The following is a 23726-nucleotide window of genomic DNA, read 5'->3' as shown; positions in this document are numbered from 1 at the left end:
TGGAGAAGGATTTGAAAAACTTGCAAAACGTTATAGCTTTATTTAATTTATATAAAACACAAGATAATGTTTCTGCAGTTAATCAAAAATAATTTTACTATAACCTAACTCCATCATCCTCTGCATGATTTTGACTTCTTCAGTGGTTACTTTCACAACTTACCAAACCCGAATAAATTAGCATAGTGCTAAGGTAGCATGGTTGGTACTTTGGAGGCTTAGCTTTAGTTCTTGTATGCTACATGCATATTTGACCAATACAGTAGCTTTTCATTTTTCGTAAAAAGATAGTAAACAAGTGTGGTGAGATGTGTATATATATATATATATATATATATATATATATATATATATATATATATATATATATATATATGGGCGGCACGGTGCCGCAGTGGGTAGCGCTGCTGCCCTCGCAGTTGGGAGATCTGGGGACCCGGGTTCACTTCCCGGGTCCTCCCTGCGTGGAGTTTGCATGTTCTCCCCGTGTCTGCGTGGGTTTCCTCCCGGGCGCTCCGGTTTCCTCCCACAGTCCAAAGACATGCAGGTTAGGTGGATTGGCGATTCTCAATTGGCCCTAGTGTGTGCTTGGTGTGTGGGTGTGTTTGTGTGTGTCCTGCGGTGGGTTGGCACCCTGCCCGGGATTGGTTCCCTGCCTTGTGCCCTGTGTTGGCTGGGATTGGCTCCAGCAGACCCCCGTGACCCTGTGTTCGGATTCAGCGGGTTGGAAAATGGATGGATGGATATATATATATATATATATATATATATATGTATATATATACTGTATATATATACTGTGTATATGTGTATATATATATATATATATATATATATATCTATATATAATCTTCATTTGGATCTCGATCTTTGTTTGTCCACGAATGAATTAGAAGATGAAGCACTAGATGGCAGTAGAGAGACAGCTAAAACATAGGTATCGCATTAAGAATCTCCTCCAGGCTTATACTACTGAAGACTGTAGTACTCCAGTCACACCTCAAAACACAGACATTCAAACTAAACATATTGTTATGCTTTAAATGAACTATTCTTTATATATAATCTTAATATGGATCTTGATCTTTGTTTGTCCGCAAATTCCACGCATGCGTAGACCACCTTCCAGTTTAGTACATTGTTGTTACTCATGGATGTCAACAATGTGCCGGAATAACAAAAGGGGTGGTGGACAGTGTTACGCTGGTTAGCTCCTGAGGCCTGGTTAGAGAATGAGATTGCCGAAGATAAAAGGTACGTGCCTACGTAACATATGAATGAAAGAAAGACAGTGGTTAAAATGAATGACAACGTAACAGCACATTCCGGAAATTATTATTGTTACATTGTAGCTGGCGAGTGCTGCGCGTCTCACAGTTGTACCATGGCTTGCTCACATGTCAGTGAAGTGATCCCTATTTATGCTTTAAAGAGCCTGGATACCTATGTGTCCCCCTTTTATAACCATTGCTCCGTGTAGATTGCCTTACTCTTTGGATTGCCACAAAGCAACCTGCGAGATTGGAGAAAGGTTGAGAAGAGATCGTGAGAGGAAACGACAGCGTCGTTAATGCTGTGTGACGAAGGGCCCAGTTCACGACTGGCAGCCGCGTTTAAACAGGGAGCCCTTCACAGACAACTTTAACACGCGCAACATAGTTGGGCGCACATGGCTAGTACTGTATATATATATATATACTGACCCGGACACAGACAGGCAGACACATTGTAAGTACCGCACACTCGTTTATTCTCTTCTTCCATACAAATCAGTACTCACAAACCCCAATACCCCACAGTTCTGGCCAAATCATAATGCCTTCGCTTTCTCTTCTTCAGGCCGCCTCCTTCTCTCCTCCAGGGACCTTGTCCTTCTTCCACCCGACTCAAGTCCTTCTCTGAAGGGAGGCGGCCCCTTTAAATAAGCACCCGGATGTGCTCCAGGTGCGTCCCCGGCAATTTCCCACCAACACGTCCCAGTGTGGCGGAAGTGCCGGCTGTATCCCCGGAAGCAATCCGGGAGTCCCCTCTTTTCTTCCCCCCAGCACTTCCGGGTGTGGTAGAAGTGCTGAGGTCCAGGGTCCTACTGGTATTGGGGTGCCCCCTGGTGGTGACCACGGGCCCCTACAGGGTCGAGCTTCCCAGCTCTGTACCCGTGGCCCACAGGGCGGTCGCCCCCTCGAGGTCTGGAGGAGGCACAAGCCCTCGTCCGGTTTTCTAGGGTGTCACGGCTGGGTATAATTAATTATATCATAGAATGCACAGCGTAATAGTAAACTAAATGTAAAAACATTGAATAACACTAAGAAAACCTTGAACTACAGAGAAAACTAGCACTGCAATAGTTCGCACTATAGTGCTAGGAACCGCTCGCTAAAAACACTTTTCTTTTTTAAATGAGTTTTAAGCACAGGGGAAAAAATGAACATTTGAAAAATCCGTAATTTAATAAACCACCAAGAAAAGTAACATTGCAACAATGCAGGCTACGAACCGATCACTGTAAACAGAACTGAAAACAAAAACAAGCCTTCTCTACCTTATGCGTCCCTCCCTCTCTCGCTCGCGCCTGTGTGTGTGTGCGTCTCTCTTTTGCGAGCCTGGAGCGCCTGTGTGTGTGTGTGTCTCTCTAGTGCGCTGCTGTGTGTGTGCATGCCTCTCTCGACCGCTCCTGTGTGTGTGCGCGTCTGTCTCTCTCTCTCACTCCTGTGTGTGTGTGCGTAGCTCTCTCTGTCTCGCGCTGCCTGTGTGTGTGCCTCTGTCTCTTGCGCTGCCTCTCTCTCGCGCTGCCTGTGTGTGTGTGTGTGTGTGTGTGTGTGTGTGTCGCGCTCTCTCGCTCTCTCTCTTGCTCGCTGCACAGGAAATGCACAGGGAGAGACTGAACATGTACAAACCGAAAGGGAAACTGGCTTGTTCGTATACCGAGTGTGTGGTCGTGAACCGAGGCAAAAGTTTGACGAACTTTTTGGTCGTAAACCGATTTGTATGTGTACCGAGACATTCGTGGTTCCACTGTATATATAAATAAATAAATTGTATATAATTAGATAATAAGCACTACAGTTCCCATGATGCTTTCAGACAGGACATACAGGGACTGTGGGAGTGATGGGTGATTTGGGGAGTTGTTGGATTGAGTAATAAAAAACGTGCATTGCATTCAGTAACCCGTTGAGTCTTGACTTTCTTTAATCAAGTAAGACCGACGTGGCATGACAACAAGTAAGATCGTTCTGCCAAAATTCAGCAGTAAATACAACTTGTCGCTTTTTTCTAGCCTTTGCTCTCATGCACTCTGTCTCTCTGGTCACTCCTACAAATATACAGTCTGTTTGTGGTTCAATGGCCCCACTCTTTGTCACCAAGAATTCTGTTTCTCACGTCAGAGTGAAATTCTGCCTCCCCGCAATCTCCTGGTATCCACACAGTTGGCAAATCTGGTGCTGTCATCTTGCAAAACTCTACATCACATCTCAGAATAGCTTAGATTACAATTACACCACATGCCTGTAATTTGCAGAAACACCAATCAAACCAATCATTGTGCCAATGGACCAAACACACATCACCTGTGCAAACATTGTTAACCACAATTACCTACTCTGTCCTCTATAAAAGCATGCAAACCCCACACAATAACTTGGAGCATAATGAAGCAAGAAATAGCAGAGAGGAGAAGAGGATGAGGAAGAAGACATAGACGAGACAGAAACTAAAACATTTCAAATGATATAAGAGCAGATATGGTTGACAGTGTCATCAACCATGGCATGAGCATGTGAGAAGCTGGGCAGCGAGTCCAGTCTAATTTGAGCTATTACAGTGAAGCTGGAATCATTATGACTTTTCACTCATAGAACAGGTAAGTCTGAATATACTATATAAACACACAATTATGGCTTTTCATGTCCAGCAGACTGTGTTGACTGCGTAATTGCACTCTACTTTGCAGAATACACAAAAAACCATCACACTGTGGAAGAAACTGTCTTCCTCAGTGAGGAGTAAGAAGCAGAAAACATCAACATGGTGTTGGTAAAAAACAGCATCAGACTCAGAGAAATACAGACATAAATAACAGAAGACAATTGTATATTCCACAGCATAAGGACTGTTTCTATATCAACTATTGATCACATACTGAGAAGGCATAGGATGAGAATTAAACAAATATATTAAGTTCCATTTGAGAATAATTCTGATCGTGTAAAAGAAATGTGACTTTTATATGTACAAGTACATATCACTTTACCGTATACTCCTCTGCCTTGTCACAAAATGTTTATACATATTTCTTGTTCCACAGCACTGTAACCTGGTTATTTCTTGTCTTCCAGAGAATACCTGAGCTGGATGTGAATGCTGCTCAGATTGATTATTTTTACATTGACAAGGCTAGATTTAAGTTGGCCAAAAGGAGTTGCAGAGGTAACAACATTATAAGACCAATCGATACAGTGGATGTCCCTGTCCAAAGAGGAGAAAAGTAACAATGAGTGCTGCCATCAGTCTACAAGGGGTGGTCCATCGCCATGTCACAACTGGTCCATACAGTACAGCATTTCTTGTGGAGTTCCCCAGGATGTTTTGTTCCTACCCTTGCATAGATATCACAGGACACCAGATAAAACTTCTTGCATGGTCATATTGATGCTTTTCACCATGCAGGGGTCATCCAAGAATGGTTTGATTCCCACCCATATATTCTAATGATATTCTAAATAATATATTATTATGTATTATATTATTTTGTTATATCTTTTGTAAAAGAGTTTATTTGATATTTGGACTTCAGTCTTCACACATTATACACTTCATGTCAGCATTTTATCATTAGTACTATAACATGAAAAAAGTTTCTGTTTTAGTTATGTGTTCAATATTTCTTGCCTCACATTTCCTTTCATCCTACATTTATCCAGATCATTGAAGACACGGAACACACATGAAGTGTATGTATTCCAAATAACAATATATTATTTACCCTATACAATTCCAGGCACCTCACATCCAGATAAACAGACTTGAGCTCTGAGGATTTTGCATCTTACTTCAGCTGCATTTGTGGGGGGGATGGGATAGCAGGCTGCTTGCTTCTTGTACTGATCGACACATCTGCAAAACAAAGACAGTGATGAAGAGGTGCGAAGGAATTTAAGGTGGCCTGCCATTGTGACTTTTTTCATAGGTTTCAGGGATTCTAGTGTTAAAATGGCTTTTTATATATTAAATACACTATGACAGTGAGGTTTAATTCCTTGCATACTTCTCAATGACTTACTTAGACACTAGTAAATGATAAATCATGGTTTTGTTTGAAGTTGTTCCAAATTTGCATTTTTTGAATATTGTGTTTTATGTTGATAAATTAATCTCGTATTCTATTCTTTATGGAGTTTTAGGAAAATGGTACATTACCTATCACAACAGCAGATAATACAAGGCAGATGCGAATACCATATGGGATGTTGTCCACCTCACATCAATTCCTACCAGGTCAATTTAACAAAACATTGTGGAATTGTTTTTTGTTATTGCAAAATTTTTAAGTGTACAGGGGTGATGTTCTTAATCTTTTATTACACACAAAACTTAGGCAGGAAATGTAGTGTAGTAGCTAAGAACATTGAGATCTAAATCACAAAAAGCTTCTGCCTCTAGCCAAACTCTAAAAAAATGTAAGTAAACAATACATGCATAAAGTTATTCCTTGCAGCAGAAACTGTTTAAAATGTTTGCATGGTTATATGTTTGAGGTTATTCAGTAAATATTGTGCGAAACTCTTTTCATACCTCCCAGTGATTAATGTAGTGCTTAGATGTTTTTATGGCAAGTGTTTGTAAGGAAAAAGTGAGGTATACGAGTGATATATGACAAATAAATGCATGAGGAAATGAACAGATTAGTCAAAGTTGAGAATGGGAAAAAAAGTGCTCCAGATGACCGTGTGAAAAAAAAAATAGGTGTAAATCAGGGATCAAGAAGACAATGTAATTTCTGTTTCAATGCAATTTTCAGTCTTCTTTTTAATTTGTCTACTCCCGTTAGGGTTTTCCACAGTGGATCATCTTTTTCCATATCTTCCTGTCCTCTGCATCTTCATCTGTTACACCCATCACCTGCATGTCCTCTCACCACATCCATAATGTTAGGGAGAATTCAGAAACAAAAAATGGGTGGTAAATATATCCTTAGCCTGTCATCTTGTACTACAAAAACATACAAAATATATAAAGAGAAATAAAATAAATGAGAACGACAACATTTAAATTATGTTTAATGTAGCTGCAGAATTTGTGCTAGTGGTAAAGATGAATACAAAGAGGTCCCTGAACTTCATGCATTACTTTGCTTTAAAATGTAATGTACATACTATATGTATTAACTATAAATTAGATCCATACCTCATGCATTATTGTTAGCTTTAGTATGCATTGCACCAAAGCATGAATGCACTTTTGGATGTGTTTAATGTTTGTGTGTAATTACATTGATTGAACTGCTTCCACTTAGATTAACAGGTTACTCAAACAAAAAACAGTAAAACATTTTTATAATGATGCCATGAAGATTGAGTGATGTCCAATTAAATTAAAGTAGTTGTATGAATTACTGATTTTTTGTTTGTAGTTCTATTCACCTGCTATATTGATGACAAGACATTTTTAATAAAAATTATTTTTTGTCCCTTTATGATATTGAAAATTTGCACTGATTACAATCCTGCATTTGTTACAGGGGAGTGATACATAAACCCCTGTATACACATAAAACAGCGCTTAGGTTGAAAACTGGAGCTGGAAGCTGACATTACTCAAATATCTGCAAAGTCACTGAGATTAAATGTTCTCCAGGGAAACACTAGCAGAATAGAAACAGAATGTCAGTGTCACCTCTACTCCCAGTGAGGAACCACATGACATTTTTCAGGATCATTGAATACACAACTAAGAGCAGTGTCTAATTTAATATTTGCAGTGTTCCATTTCACAGATTACAAAGGACTTATTAATGTAGAAGACATTAAAGGGTTATTAAAATTTATGGCAGTTTTCCAGAACTAGTATTTAATTTCATGTGCTGGGCATTATAGCTCAAGAGAAGTTTAGAAGCTGGATTATAAGGCTATGGGATTTTTTATGTTTAAATAGCCAAAAACATAATTACCACATGCAGCAGACATAGGTCACAGTATGATTATGGTTGGCACTGAAGAAAAATCAAGCTGTGTATTTCTGAACACTTTAATTCTATAGCCTAACTAATCTGGCATCCTGAGGTCGTTTGTCATGTGGTGGGTGCGGAAACGTGCTGTATCAGCTCATGCTCCTAACCTCCTCCTAACTAAATTGCTGTTAAAATATGCTAGGTTACATTTTATTAAAAACCATATGAAGCAAACAAAACCAACATTTACAAAATAAGTGCATTTTGGGCAGTTGTCCTAATATTCGTAATATAAGAGGTGGAATAAGTCGAACGCAACTAATGCATTGCAAATATAGATACATAGTTTACCAAACACAACTGGCAAATTCTCATGATCCAGCAAATATTTGTGCTAGAACAGACTGCACAGTTTCACAGACAGGATTAATGCCTTATTGCTTTTCCTGGATTCAAGGTTTAGCAAGAGCTGGTATTGCAGCACCTCAGCACTGATTTTTCAATGTGTTTGAGGAGCAAGACTCTGCAGCAGCTACAACACATTCTCTACCTTCCCTATATAAAATTTTATCATAACAACATTTATTTATATAGCACATTTTCATAAAAATAATGTAGCTCAAAATGCTTTATAATATAAAATAAAAATGAAGTTAATATAAATCATGAAAAAACAAGATTAGGCAATAATATTATACCCTATGTAACAAAGAAAAGGGTAAATTTGGATGGCCAGGAGGAAAGAAAAAAGAAAAAAAATACTTGCTGGAGAAAAAAAAAAAAACAAAATCTGCAGGGTTCCAAGGCTAAAAGACCTCCCAGCCACCATAACCTTGACAACTGGAAAAAATAATTATGATTTTTCTGCTACTTCATTTATTTTATTTTATACTGAATAGCCAAGATGAAGTAACCAGAATCTAAAAGAAACAGTGGTCAGTAAAGACCACGGGGGTATTTTTCGTACGTGGATTACTCGTTTAGCCGGATGTAATTGTTGACAATTTGGCCTGATCCTGGATCTGTCGGTTTTTCGAAACTCTTGCCGGAAGTGTTGTCATAGCAACACATCCTAATCCTCAAACCTGCTCGGAGCAGGTTTGTTCTATGTAAACAAGGATTACAATGACATTCTCATTACCCAGGATTTCCAAATGTGATTGGGGCACATGGGACTGATCACAGTGGAGTTTGATCAAACATTATTTGGAAAATGTACCTCTCCTCCCGATGAATAATCAGACATATTGTCTTCATCAAATATTTGACCTTTGTCAATTTCTCGTTGGTCAGACACAGGTTCTAGGGATATGACATTCCCTGCAACTGACCCAAAAAAAAGAGGGCTATATGGAATCTACCTATGGCACACACTGAGGACAAATATATGCAATGACCATTCTTTATCTGAAATGAAGTGACCACTGCATCCTGCCACTGGTTCTGAGGAGGAGCTTCCCCCTGGAATGCTCTCAGAAACAGGGCGATGGGCATTTTGCTGGAGAGCCAACTCTTTTGCAGGGGTTAGGTCTGGACCTCCACCTGTTTTTTGCATGTCTGCCTTCTTATTAGCTTTAAAATTAATGTTCTTTACATTATATATGATTCTTTATGTCAACAATTCTTTAAACAGATCAAACCAATATTTACCAGTTTGAAGTACGAAGGGGGACCCAAAAATAACCGGAAATATTTTTAAAACGTGTTTAATTTAATTTAATTAGTCTCCTTCAAAGTACTCTCCATTGGCGGAAATACACTTATCTAACCGTTTGTTCCATTGTTCGAAACATTTTTTAAATTCGTCTGAAGTAATGCCCATTAATGCTCTGGTCGTTTCTTGTTTTACCTCTTCGACGTCAGCAAAACGCCTTCCTTTCAAGTCTTTTTTCATCCGAGGGAACAAAAAGAAATCACACGGAGCTAAATCCGGTGAGTAGGGTGGGTGGTTCAGGGTTGTCATACCGTTTCTTGCCAAAAATTGGCGAATGCTGAGAGCAGTGTGAAATGGAGCGTTGTCATGATGAAAGAACCAATCCCCCGACTCCCACAAATCAGGGCGTTTTCTTCTCACACTGTTGCGCAACCTACTTTTACAAAAAAATTCACTGAACACAAGCACAATCTTCCAGACTGATGGCACTTGGCAGACTGACTTGTGAGGAGTGTAGCTAGATCGCCCTAGCGGCCCAACCATGTACTACAAGTACCAACCTAACAACAACAAAATTCCGGTTATTTTTGGGTCCCCCCTCGTATATTCTTGTACTTCACTTTAACCTGTTCCCATGTTCTCCTTGTGCTCACGTTTGATCTGGAATTATGACATATTAAATAATAATTAATCTGACACATAGGAAATGAAACGCTGCCTTCAGTAAGTACAATGCACACTACTTAGCGTTTAATTTGTCGGCCACTTTTTGCCTGCCGTCTTTTCTGGTTTGGGCTGCTTTTGCAATGTTACCCCTTGTGCATATTAAATTTTGAAATTCTTCATGTCCTTCGAATAAAAGGTCTTGCTCCGCTTGCGTGAGAAAAAAAATGCGCCTGTTCTTTCGTCATTTTGTTACAGCCTATCAAAGACTTGCTGATCATGTTTTCTAGACTCAATATATATGGGCTTTTCACTCAGTGCGGGCGCGCGCATTCATCTCGGATGATTGGATCCAGCTAGACTAATCTCCTACATGGCTGCGTTTGAAAAACCGACTTATCTGGATGAGTTTCCCCGGCATTAACTCATCCAAGATGAGACATCTGATCTCGGTTGATTTAAGCGACGTACAGAAAATACCCCCCATATCACATTAGACAATGACAATTTTCAGTTGCTAGTATGAGGTAGTCATGGTGTGCTACTATAATTTTCAGTCATATAATCTGACAGACCCAGTGACTCACTCCAACTTGCCTGCAACTCGTCCCATTTTTGATTTTGTCTTAAGTTGTAGGGGCAGGCTCTGTGTGCAAGAGAGCTGACAACAAAAGAGTGTTTACCCAGAAGCATAATGCATATAATGCAGCGAGAAGGAATAAGGAACACAGATGCTCTGGACCTTGAAAACAAAAGAGAAGCTTGGCTGCCTGGGGGGTATTTTTCATATGTGGATTACTCGTTTAGCCGGATGTAATTGTTGACGATTTGGCCAGATCCTGGATCTGTCGGTTTTTTGAAACTCTTGCTGGATATGTTGTCATAGCAACACATCCTAATCCTCAAATCTGCTTGGAGCAGGTTTGTTCGATGTAAACAAGGATTAGCTCACACACTTAATCAGTGTCCGTGCGTGGAATTCACTTAGTCATGACTTCGCCCTTCATGAATGAGCGACCAATTGATATCGGTACGCAAATTATAAGAAGAGAATTTCATATAGAGAGGGTTTTGCACGATCGGCAAGATCCTTTATTGCTCCCGGAGGAAATTCTTTTTGAAAGATACTGCTTTAGCCGAGGGGGAATATTGTACCTCAAAAATTTATTAGGACCTTATATTCGAAGTCAAACTTGGCGAAGTCGGGCTCTCACAACCACACAGACAGTATGCATTGCTTTGAGATTTTTTGCAAGCGGCACTTTTTTTATATACTGTAGGCGATGCGGAAAATCTATCTAAAAGTGCAGTTTGCCAGGCAATTCGTAAAGTCTGTTTGGCTCTGAAATATTTCCTTCAGGTTTTCATAGTGTTTCCTGGACACCTGCGTGTGCAGACAAAAGAGGCGTTTCATGCCATTGCAAGTAGGTAATACACAGGTAAAAACACCCACAGTTCCATAAAGAATCTCACAATCAGACTAACATTCTCATTACCAGGATTTCCAAATGTGATTGGGGCACATGGGACTGATCACAGTGGAGTTTGATCAAACATTATTTGGAAAATGTACCTCTCCTCCTGATGAATAATCAGACACAGTGTCTTCATCAAATATTTGACCTTTGTCAATATCTCGTTGGTCAGACACAGGTTCTAGGGATATGACATTCCCTGCAACTGACCCAAAAAAAAGAAGGCTATATGGAACCTAGCTATGGCACACATTGAGGACAAATATATGCAATGACCATCCTTTACCTGAAATGAAGTGACCACTGCATCCTTCATCCATCCATTGTCTCCCGCTTATCCGAGGTCGGGTCGCGGGGGCAGCATCCACACGGGGACAGCAACCACTGCATCCTGCCACTGGTTATGAGGAGGAGCTTCCCCCTGGAATGCCCTCAGAAACAAGGTGATGGGCATTTTGCTGGAGAGCCAACTCTTTTGCAGGGTTTAGGTCTGGACCGCGTGGACCTCCACCTGTTTTTTGCTTGTCTTTCTTCTTATTAGCTTTAAAATTAATGTTCTTTACATTATATATGATTCTTTATGTCAACAATTCTTTAAATAGTTATAGACCAATATTTACCAGTTTGAAGTATATTCTCGTACTTCACTTTAACCTGTTCCCGTGTTCTCCTTGTGCTCATGTTTGATCTGGAATTATGACATATTAAATAATAATTAATGTGACACATAGGGAATGAAACGCTGCATTCAGTAAGTACAATGCACACTACTTAGCGTTTAATTTGTCGGCCACTTTTTGCCAGCCGTCTTTTCTGGTTTGGTCTTTTTTTGCAGTGTTACCCCTTGTGCATAATAAATCCTGAAATTCTTCATGTCCTTCGAAAAAAAGGTCCTGCTCCGCTTGTGTGAAAAAAAATGCGCCCGTTCTTTTGTCATTTTGTTACAGCCTATCAAAGACTTGCTGATCATGTTTAATAGACTCAATATATATGGGCTTTTCAATCAGCGCAGGCGCGCGCATTCATCTCGGATGATTAGATACAGCTACACTAATCTGCTACACGGCTGCGTTTGAAAAACCGACTTATCCCGTATGAGTTTCACTGGCATTAACTCATCCAAGATGAGGCATCTGATCTCGGATAATTTAAGCGACATACGGAAAATACGCCCCTGATGTCCCATATTTTATATACCATGACAGAATAAATAAATAAATAAATAAAACCAGGGCTGAACTTATGTCTGAACTCAGCATACTTGTAATGTGTGCTTAAAATATAGAACTGTGCTGGAAAGCCATCATGCCCAATTTGACAAACCCAGTGATTATTAATTTGTAAACTGACCAGCTTCAATGACAAAATCAGCAACAGCAGTTACCTTCAATTAGAAATTGTTTACCGTATATACTCGCAGATAAGTTCTCCCATGGATTAGTTGGGACTTGATTTTACTGTATAATTTCTGGTATTTTATAATGCCGGTCGTATAAGTCGGATACAGAAAACTCACGCTATTGGTCCAAGAGAATTATGATATGCTAAACGGCCACCTCAGAGAGTAACCACGGAGCCACTGCCTTTTTTTTCTATGTGGGTGCGGCAATGCTCTGTATCAGCGAGTGCTCCTAACCTCTTTCTCTCTCTCTCTCTGTCTCTCTCTCTCTCTCTCTTTCTCTCTCTATTGTGCCTACGTGACCACACGGTAGTACCTGAACTATTCCGAAGCAATGTTTGCACTGATTTGTGTTTTTTGTATATCACACCCTCAAACACATCTATCGTAAGAGTATCCCTTATCTATGATAGAGCATTTGATCTGAAAAAAATATGAAGCTGGTTTTAAATTAAACGTCATTGAAGTGGTGAAAGAAATTGGTAACCGCACTGCTACAACAAAGTTCGATGCATCTGAGAAGCTGATGTGAGATTGGAGGAGGCAAGAAGATGTAAAAAAAAAAAAAAAATTAAGTGTCGCATTTTTGAACGGGCATATAAGTCGGGGTCTGATTATATGACTGATTTTTTGGGTTTCAAGACCCAACTTATACGTGAGCATATACATTAAATTAATTTGATCTCCCTAATGAGGGATCCATCTTTAAAACAATCATTTCTTTTTTCTGTTTATTACACATCAAAAACTCTTTCAAAACTAAATAAATGTCATTAGAGTAGATAGTAACATCTAGTAGCTACAGGTAGTTAATGTCATTTAGTAAGACTTTACAAATATTTTGTGTTGGCGAGATTTACAATACACAAATGTCAACGCTTTAATGTAAGGGCTACCTAATGTGTATCGATTACAGACTAATTGCTATTTAACCTGAAGGGCTTTATTTTTGTTACATACTACACCAATAAGTGTGAAATACACATACTACAACTAGTTGTTAGAGTCCTTAAAGTGTGCATGGTGATAAAATCAAACCATAAAGAAAACTGCACATAGTCAAAACAAGCCATAATCGAACAGTAAAACAATTAACTAGTTGCAATCATGACAAGCTACCCTTATGCTTTTAAAAAAAAAATATACTGAGATAAAGTCTCAAACAAGCTATACAGACTGCAATTTTTGCTGTTGAAATCTTTCATTGAAACTTTGCATCTTTAAACTGACAGTAGTACACCTGACTAGTTACTGATTTAAACTCTGAATATTTATTGATTTGACTTTGTTTCTTTTACTTCATTCTTTTAGAATTCCAAAAATAGACTAGTAGACACATTCATTTGTTATTTCTGAAAAAAAATGTAATAAAAACATGGCAGTGGTTTTAAGATTATCAATCATTAATTTAATCATTGGTAACTACAAGTGACCAGAGTTGTATAAGCTTGGGATTCAGGTTGAACAAAAACACAGAAGATCTTCACCATCACCCAGGCAAGAAACAAACCTCGGCAGACTGAAGAAACTTTTAAGCAGTTACCAGGGCTTGAAGGGACTTATCATCACCTACTGTATCATTACGTAAGTATCTTTCAATAAGAGTTTTTCAAAATACATTACCTGTTTTTGCTACCATTGACTTTTCTGTGTAATAACTTTGTTTTATTGCAATAGTGAGTACAATATTGTTTACTTGGGTCAAGGTATAGTGATAAGAACATCTAGTGTGGATGACTGCCATATTCCTACAGAAGTTGCTAGCTGAGAAAGGATGCCTTCAGCAGGTAGCACTGCAGTGAGTCGGCACCTGGTAAGTGGCACAGGTGCTGAGTGACACTCAAGTCTGAAGACAACTGTTTGGTTGTCTCATGCCAAGCAATTAAGTCCCCGTTTACTTAAGGTAGCTGGCCATGGGCAAGTGAAGTCATATACACGGGGTGTTATACAGCACCTATATACTGCAGAAGTCTCATTTTGTAAAACTGTGCTCATGGGGCACTATGGAGCAACTATCTGCTTTCATGTCCACACCATAGTTAGATATAACATTTAGTGTAGGTGAAACAAAAGAGTTACTGAAAATTCTTCTTAAAGTTTTAGTTTTATCATTATTTATTTCCCTAACATAATCAACTTCTCATTTTAGTTTCTTAACATTATTTTTCTTTTCTTTATCTTTTCAATAGTAAACAAATTTCCCTGACAAGTAGGGCCTTCTATCAGTGGCAAAGTTCTGTACACATTTGCCCATATTTTCATTAATCTGACTTTATTTAAAATAGTTGTAGGACTCTGCTAGTAATGCTATGTTTTCAGATCAGTTCAAAAGAACTTTGGAGTATGGTGGCTGCTCCTTTGGATCAAGAGCTGTGCAGTGGAGTTGAATGTGGTCATCTGAAAACAATACCTCTTAAGGCGAAGAACCATGCTATAAGGATATTATTTCTCACCTAGCTCAGTGACATCTGGCAATTCATGAAGAAGTCCTGGAGAGCACTGTTGGGAATAGTGAAGTTTGCTGTCACTGCAGGAGCAAATTATTTAGTAAAAATGTGCTTTTCTGAGGGCAAAGATATATGGTGGTGGAACAAAGGGGTAAAGGATGTGATAAATGCTAAAAAGGGAGAAAAGAAGACATGGTACCAATCAGAGAGGAAGAAGGATAAAGAAATGTATAGGCAGAGAAACAAGGAGGCAAAGAGGGCAGTGGCAAGAGACAAGGAACATGTTTTGGAGGAGGTATATGAAAAACTGCAGACAAAAGAGGGAGAGGGAATGATTTTTAGAATAACAAAGTCTAAGAACAAACCTGGGAAGTATTTTAGCCAGATAAAGCAGATGGAAGATGAGCAAGGTTTGGTGTTAAATGAGCATGATAGGATCAAGAATAAATGGAAGAGGTACTATGAAATACTGTTGAATAAAGAAAATCCAAGGGTTCTGTTTAGGGATGGAGTCCTAAATGAAGTGCTAGTTCCAACAAGAAGAAGGAAGGAAGTAAAGGAGGCACTGAAAAGAATGAAAAATGGGAAGACAACTGGACTGAATGAAATACCAAGCATAAGTGTGGAAGAGTTTAGGAAAAGAGGGAGTAGATGTGTTATGCAATCTAATTCGGAGGATCTATGAACAGGAGAGAATACCAGAGGAGTGGAGGAACAGTATGTTTTGTACCCATTTATAAGGAGAAGGGTAGTAGGGTGTTGTACAGTGTTAGCCATTATGGATGTAGTGAGAACCTAAGCAAAATGATACCTTTTATTGGCTAACTAAAAAGATTACAATATGCAAGCTTTCGAGGCAACTCAGGCCCCTTCTACAGGCAAGATATAATCAGAGAAGGGTGAAATTCAAGATTGTGGAAACTACAGTGGAATAAAGCTGATGTCACACACAATGAATATTTGGGAAAGGATTATAGAGAGAAGGCATAGGGAACAGACCACCATAGGGGAGGAGCAGTTTGGTTTTATGCCAGTGAGAAGAACAAATGATGCAATCTTTGCAATAAGAAGAGAAGCATCGAGAAAAACAGAAAATACAACATCTGGTGTTCATTGATTTGGAGAAGGCTTATGATAGAGTGCCATGTCAAGAGGTCTGTAGGTACATGCGAGATAAAGGAATACCACAGAAGTATGTGAGGATTGTCCAGGATATCTATGAGGGAGTGAGGAAAAGCAGTGATTGGGTAACAGATAAGACCCCAGTTACAGTAGGTTTGCACCAGGGATCATCTTTAAGTTCTTACTTCTTTGATCTGGTTATAAAAGTGTTGAGTCATGGGATAAAAGACCAATCCCTCTAAATAGTGAGAAGAAAGAATATACACATATAACAACAACATTTGTTTATATAGCACATTTTTATACAAACGATGTAGCTCAAAGTGCTTTACATGATGAAGAATGAGAAAAAAGACAAAATAAATAAGAAAATAGAATTTGGGAACACTAATTAACATAGAATAAAAGTAAGGTCCAATGGCCAGGGAGGACAGAAAAAACAGATCGCCACCACAGAAAACTGGAAAAAGAACAGAAGAGAAAGTAGGGGTTAGTACGGATTACGGAGCCACCAGGAATGATATTGATAATTAAATGTATATACAGAGTATCAGGATTTAACTAAGATGAAGCTATGAGAAAGCCATGTTAAAATAATGAGTTTTTAGCAGTTTTGTAAAGTGCTCCACTGTATTAGCATGGTGAATTCCTATTGGCAAGCTATTCCAGATTTCAGGTGCATAACAGCAGAAGGCTGCCTCACCACTTCTTTTAAGTTTAGCTCTCGGAATAATAAGTAGACACTCATTTGAAGATCTAAGGTTACAATTTGGAGTGTAAGGTGAAACACATTCTGAAATATAGGATGGAGCGAGATGACACAGGTAACCAATGTTCTGACATTAAAACTGGAGAGATGTCTGCGGGGACAAAATAAGAGGATTGAATGCACCCCACCAACCCCTGGCTGGGCATGGATTTCCCTTCTTTTGGTCCACGTGTGTGACAAAGCATTTTTTTAACAACATGCTTCTTGTGAATTTTTTCTATCATTATTTCTATATTAAATAGTAAGAGAAAATGGTCTGATAGACCAATATCAATGATCTGCTTCACATCAACTTTTAGTCCTTTAGTAATTACTAAATCTAATGTATGACCTGCTTTGTGTGTAGGCTGACTAATGTGCTGGCTCAAATCAAAAGAGTCCAGGAGGTTCATGAATTTGTTTACTTTCGGGTCACACTGATTATCGATATGAAAGTTAAAGTCACCAACTATTACGAATGTGTTGTAGTTTGTAATTACAATTGACACCAAGTCTGTGAATTCCTCAAAGAAAGACGCATTGGATTTAGGGGGTCTATACACGGACAATACTAGACACTGAGAAAAACCATGAATAACAACTGCAAGATATTCAAAGGACTTGAATTTGCCAAAGCCGATATCTTTACATTTTAACTGGCTCAAGTAAATGTTTGCTAAACTGCCGCTTTTCTTATCTTGGTGATCCGCATGAGCAAAGCTGTAATTCGGAGGCGCAGAATCAATTAAATCAGCTGCACCATCAGAGCTAAGCCCCGTTTCACTTAGTGCAATAAAATCGATTCTCTTGTCATTAATAACATCGTTGATGGAAAATGTCTTGTTGGTTAATGCTCTAACATTTAATAAAGCTATATTTAATGTTTCGGAAGAGAAGAATTGAATTGTAGGAGTGATATGGGTATTCGAGATAGAAATTAAGTTATTTTTATTAGAGCCGCTCTGTGAGTATTTTTTATTTAATCTATAGTTTGTTTTTATAGTTTTAATACATTGTTCATCTAGAGGTGTGATTGTAATTAAACTATTCATATTTATGCCACTCTGTCTAGAATATTAATGCAGTATACTTTTGAGGAAGATTTTGTTACTGAATTATCATGTCCTAGTGTGGCACGGTGGTGCAGTGGTAGTGCTGCTGCCTCGCAGTTAGGAGACCCGGGTTCGCTTCCCGGGTCCTCCCTGCGTGGAGTTTGCATGTTCTCCCCGTGTCTGTGTGCCTCTGGGCAGTCCGGTTTCCTCCAACAATCCAAAGAAATGCAGGTTAGGTGGATTGGCGATTCTAAATTGGCCCTGGTGTGTGGGTGTGTTTGTGTGTGTCCTGCGGTGGGTTGGCACCCTGCCTTGTGCCCTATGTTGGCTGGGATTGGCTCCAGCAGACACCCGTGACCCTGTGTTCAGTTTTAGCGGGTTGGAAAATGGATGGATGGATGGATTATCATGTCCTAGCAAAGTATTACAGAAAGGGTTAGGAGTAATAGTAAAGAGTCAAGAGAGACTAATTACCTTAGAGATGTTTTCAGAGAGGACCCAGGCAGCAAATCTATTAGGATGCAGACCATTACGCTTGAAGAAACGCTGCCTCTCCCAGAAGAGATCCCAGTTGTCTACAAACCCAATGTTTTGTCCCTCACAGAAGCCTTTCAGCCAGGTGTTTAATGCCAGCAGACGACTGAAATACTCGTTCGATCTTCAAGGTAAGGGACCCGAGATGAAGATTCTTGCAGCTGGGGTCCTCTCCTTCGTGGCTTTAATTAATGCTGTGAAGTCCACCTTGAGAATCTCCGACTGTTGGTATCTCACATCGTTTTCCCCGGCGTGTATTACAATGGCTCCCACTGCCCTGTTCTTGTGGCTTTTGAAGACTGTTTCTCATAATATCTCGAACACAAGCACTGGGAAAACAAGAGACAAAAGATTTCTGATTAGGGCATGTGATGTTTAGGTCTTGTACAATAGAATCTCCAATTACAAATACTTCACCCAGGGTTGAAAGCAAACTGGGGGAGTAGAGAGGGTCAAAACGGTTCTGGGTGAAGATGCTTGCCTGTGCCAATGGAGGTGATCTAGCCTTAACACCCCGCCTGCATAGCTGGGACAGGCCAAGTTCCTCATCGTTGATGTCGTTGCTCTGACGACAAGGCGTGGGGGTAAAACTCACTTGGCCTTGACAGTGAGCAGCACGGCGTGGAGTCAATGTTACAGAGCTGCGATTTGCTGAGACGATTTCAGATGTCGTGGAGGATTTTTCCAGTAGACGAGCTTTCAAATCCCTCAGGTGCCTTCGTCTGGACAGGAGTTTCTGGATTTGGATATCGAGAGCCTGGAGTTCTTCGACAATGCGGTCCATCTCACCATTGGCCATTGTCTGCTTCCGCTTCGTGCCCTAGGAAAGAATGAGAGAGAGAAGGTTAGTCATATATATATATACGATGATCAGGATTCAAAAGGTAGCTTGCAGGGTGAGCTATTGAAAAGAGTGGACACATTTAAATATCTGGAATCAATGTTAGCCAGAGATGGAAAACTAGATGCAGACATACCCCCAGAGTGCAGTGTGGATGGAACAATTGGAAGAAGGTATCAGGAGTATTGTGTGATTGAAAAATTAAGGCAAAGCTTAAATGATAAGATTTTTATGACAGGGGTAAGACCAACAATGATGTATGGAGCTGAGACATGGACAGTAAAGGGAGTGCATGAGTAGAAGTTGGATATGGCAGAAATGAGAATGTTGAAATGAATATGTGGAGTTACAAAAAAGTACAGAATAAGAAAGGAGACAATCAGAAGCACAACAAAAGTACAAACATACCTAAGAAAGTACAGGAAAGTAGGTTGAAGTTGTAAGGACATGTGATGAGCAGAGACAATGAATTTGTGGACAAATGTGTGATGGGAATGGAAGTACAGGGAAGGAGAAAAATGAGGGATGCCAAAGCAAAGGTGGATAGATAGAGTAAAGGAAGACCTGAAGGAAAGAGTCTGACTGAGGGGAGGTGCAGGATGAGCTGTTTGGAGAAGAACATTGATCAAGCACATCCACCCCACATAAAAGTAGGAAAAGAGGAAAGGGTGCTTACAGGAATTTTTTTCTCTTGTACAGTATGGTCTTTAATAGGATATTAACATTATATGACACTGTGTTTTTGAACTTCTGTCATATTTAAAGGTGTTATGAAATCATAAATGCCACCTGAATATCACTTTTTTTATTTCTGTCTTTCCAAGAATGTACACGTTTTTCTTTTCACTTTCAACAGGCCATCTCTGTGCTTCTGAACAGATGCAGTTTTAAAAAATAATTTATGTAGACTATTTGATCTATAGACCTAGACTAAACCAAGCTGCCATTATGGTTTTGGGCCCAATTTCTATTCAATGCTGCTTGGATTTTGGCACTAGTCCTAGAATTTCTCCTTCGACTTTGCTTTATGGAAACATGTTCTCAACTAAACAGTTAATAAAGCTTTAAATTTCTGTAAAAGCATTTGGCTTATTTTATTTATTTCCTTGCCTAACTTTGTATTTCTTGGGAGTAAAGCAGACATCCAGTTTAAAGAATTTTCTACAGCAAGTCTTCAAGACAGTTTTACCATTGTCTTTGAGAATTTCAAAAATCCAAATTAGGTCTCCATGCAGCCTTGATTGCTTCAAGACTAAATAGTTTTAATTCCCTGAGCCTTGTGTACTTTTTTCTGCACAGCTTCTATATCATGTATTTATAATTAATGTTAATTTTCCCATGTAACACTTTACACTAGTCTACTGTATTTTCTAAGTGTTTGGAAAGTTTTTAACATTTTCTGCATCTTTTTAAATGTTTTTTACTACCTGCTTAATGTTTCAGTTTTGCTGCTATCTCTGCACTGCACATGTTTTCTACCTAAGTTTGGGTCTATATCATTATATAAGAACATAAGAATTTGGAAACAAGGAGAGACCATTCAGTCAATCAAGCCGGTTTGTTTAGCTAATAGCTAAGTTACACCAATATCTCATCCAGATTCTTCTTAAAGGATGTCAAGGATTCTGTCTTGTTAGTTTGTTCCAGATTCTGTGATTCGTGGCTACAGTTTTAAAAGTGCTTCCCCTTAATTTACACTGACGTCTTTGAGTACATGATTCACCCTTAAGCTGAAAGAAATTGTGCTGGATCTACTTCATAAACGCCTTTGATTTTGAAGACCTGGATTAGGTTCCCACATAGTCTGCTCTGCTTGAAACTAAACAGGTTAAATTCTCTGAGTCTGCCAGAGTAAGACATGTCCTTAAGTCCAGGGATGCACTTGGTTGCTCTCCTCTGCACAAGTGCTGTTATATCTTTTTTTGTATTGTGGTGACCAGAACTGTACACTATACACCCGATGCAGGTTCACTAGTGCATTATAGAGTCTACCCATATTGTCTCTCTCAATTTACTGTATATTCAAGTTTTTACAATACAACCTAACATTTTATTTGATATTTTAATTGCTTTTCAACATTGCTTAGATGCTGAAACTGTTGTGTCAACATAAACCCCAAAATCCTTTAAAATGTCTGCTTCCTGTCAACAGGGTTATTGCTAGAAATGATATTGGGATCCCCAACCTGACCAAACCAATCCTGCACAATGACTGTGTCATCATAACAAGCCAAAATCCAGCCAAATCTTTTGATAAATTTACTTATAAGGTCGGTCAAATTAGCCAAAAAATAAGAAATTAATATTTTAATTAAAAATAAGTAGATTTAACATTTATCTGAACATGGGTAAATTCTAGGTGTTACTTGTTTTTACATGCTTTATTAATTAATTATTGTAATACTGATTGTGGCAACATCGACAACAAAAACCAGCAGAGAAAAAAATAGCCATAATTGGGAAACTTGTTTAAATTATAAAAGTCACCAATATTCTGCACAGGTGGACTCTGTAAAAGAGAAGCATCTTCATAGTTGTCTTGAATTCAGTCTAGAACTGACAACTGGAGGAGAAAGAGTTTATTAGAATTGCGAACTTTAAAATCAGCCACGAAAGTTAGCTTAAATCCATTTTTTTGCTCATATTATATCTTCAAAGCATGAAGCACTTATAACACAGTTGGAAAGATACTACATCCTTCAAATGTATGGGACATTTGAAAACACCTTGTGTGTACTAAGTGGCATGATCAAAAAGAAATGTGGACATATGTGCATTACTGCCTATAATACAAAAGTGAAGCCCAGATGAAATCATCCAGGATTACTTAAACTAGCCAAATTCTGTCATTATTTTATTTTTGCCCCAGCTAAGTAGCTTTTTGGTCCTTGAGGCCAGAAGATGACATCTTTAGTAAAGTGCCGTGTCCAGGGTTTGTTCCTGCCTTGTGCACTATGCTAGCTAGGATAGGCTCTAGCACCTCCCATGACCCTGTTTAGGACTAAGCAATTTAGAAAATGACAGGCTGACTGACATTAACTGTAAGATAATGTCCGTGTTCATGTCTCCCAAATGAAGTAACTGAATACACCAAATGTTGCATTGTAATGATATGTACATGGTTAGTTTTTATTATAGTTTTAGCAGACATTTTCAAAGCATCTGAAATTCTGTATTTTTTATTCTTTATTTAAATACTAACATTTTACATGCAATATAAAAAATTCAAAAATACTTTGTAAAAGGTAGCCCGCCACAGACAGACACAACACCAATGTCCACAACACGTGTGTTTATTTACACTTATTTACACTGAGATGGTCTTCCAGCAGCACTTCCTGGTGTGGTGAAAGTGCTGAACTTGCACCCGGCGTACACAGCTCCTGGAGTGGCAACACTTCTCCCATTGGGGAGAGGCAGTGTCTTTGAGGGCCTAGGGCAAACTAGCAAGAGGGACTGAGTCACTCGCACAAAGAGCGTGAGTGTATCTGGAGTGAGCGTACTTCGCGTCGCCCTGAAACCGTGTGTGTTTTGTGCTTCTGTGCTGGCTACCTTACCAATTATTTTTAATGGGTCCCTTGAAACAGGCAGAGAGTCCCATATGGGATGCCATGTAAAAGATAGCCCGGCCACAGACAGACACAACACCAATGTCAACAACAACACGTGTTTATTTACACTTATTTACAAACCGGTTCCACCAACTCACACACGACTATTCAGTTCTTTTCCTCTCTTCGGCCGCCTCCACTCCTCTCTCGCAAGCTCCGTCTTCCCCCTCCCGACTCTGGCTCCTCGAATGGAGTGAGGTGGCCCCTTTTATAGATGTGCTCCAGGTGCTCTGAGATGGTCTTTTCGCAGCAGTTCCTGGTGTGGCGGAAGTGCTGCCCTTGCACCCAGAAGCACTCCGGGCATACACAGCTCCTGGAGCGGCAACACTTCCTGGTGTGGTGGAAGTGCTGTCCTCCAGGATTCAGGAACCATCCAGGTGCCTCCTGGAGGTGGCCACGGACCCCCACAGGGTCGAGCTTCCCAGCTCCATATCTGTGGTCCTTGATGGAAATCAAGGAGGCTGCCCTTTTGTGCCCAGGGGAGATATTACTCCTCTCCCGGTCCTTCCCTGCTCCAGGTGTCCTAGTGGGGCAAGGTCCCTGGTCGTCTGCCACAATGCCCCACCCCCAGCTGAAGCCTGTAGGGCAAAATGGCCCATCCCGCTAGGCCCCTCGCCACCGCATGCTTCTTCAGGCCACCCCCCAGGGGACGGGACTCCAGGCGCTCCTTCACAAACTGAGATGTCTTCCAAAACAGCAGGCTCCTGTCCTCCTCGGACTTTGTCCTGCCGTCGGCTCCAGGATCTGCGTCCTTCAGACAGCTAAACGCCTCTGGATGGTCTCCCCTACAATACAGGCACCCGGAAAACCGTGCCTCGTGCCCCCAGGCAATCCTTCCCAGGGTCTGGTACCTACCTCAGGAAACCCTTCTTCCGGAGGTAGCTTCCATGGCCTGGCTGCTTCTTCAGGCCCGCCAGTCCTTTCCTTGGCGATGGGCACCATCGAGTTGACTGCTGTCTTCAGGCCGCGCCTGGCCATCTTCTTTCCCATCGGGGAGAGGCAGTGTCTTTGC

This window comes from Erpetoichthys calabaricus, chromosome 5, assembly GCF_900747795.2.
Source record: "Erpetoichthys calabaricus chromosome 5, fErpCal1.3, whole genome shotgun sequence".
Classification (NCBI taxonomy): domain Eukaryota; kingdom Metazoa; phylum Chordata; class Cladistia; order Polypteriformes; family Polypteridae; genus Erpetoichthys; species Erpetoichthys calabaricus.
The sequence above is the reverse complement of the archived record's forward strand: the minus strand, read 5'-3'. Positions refer to the sequence as shown.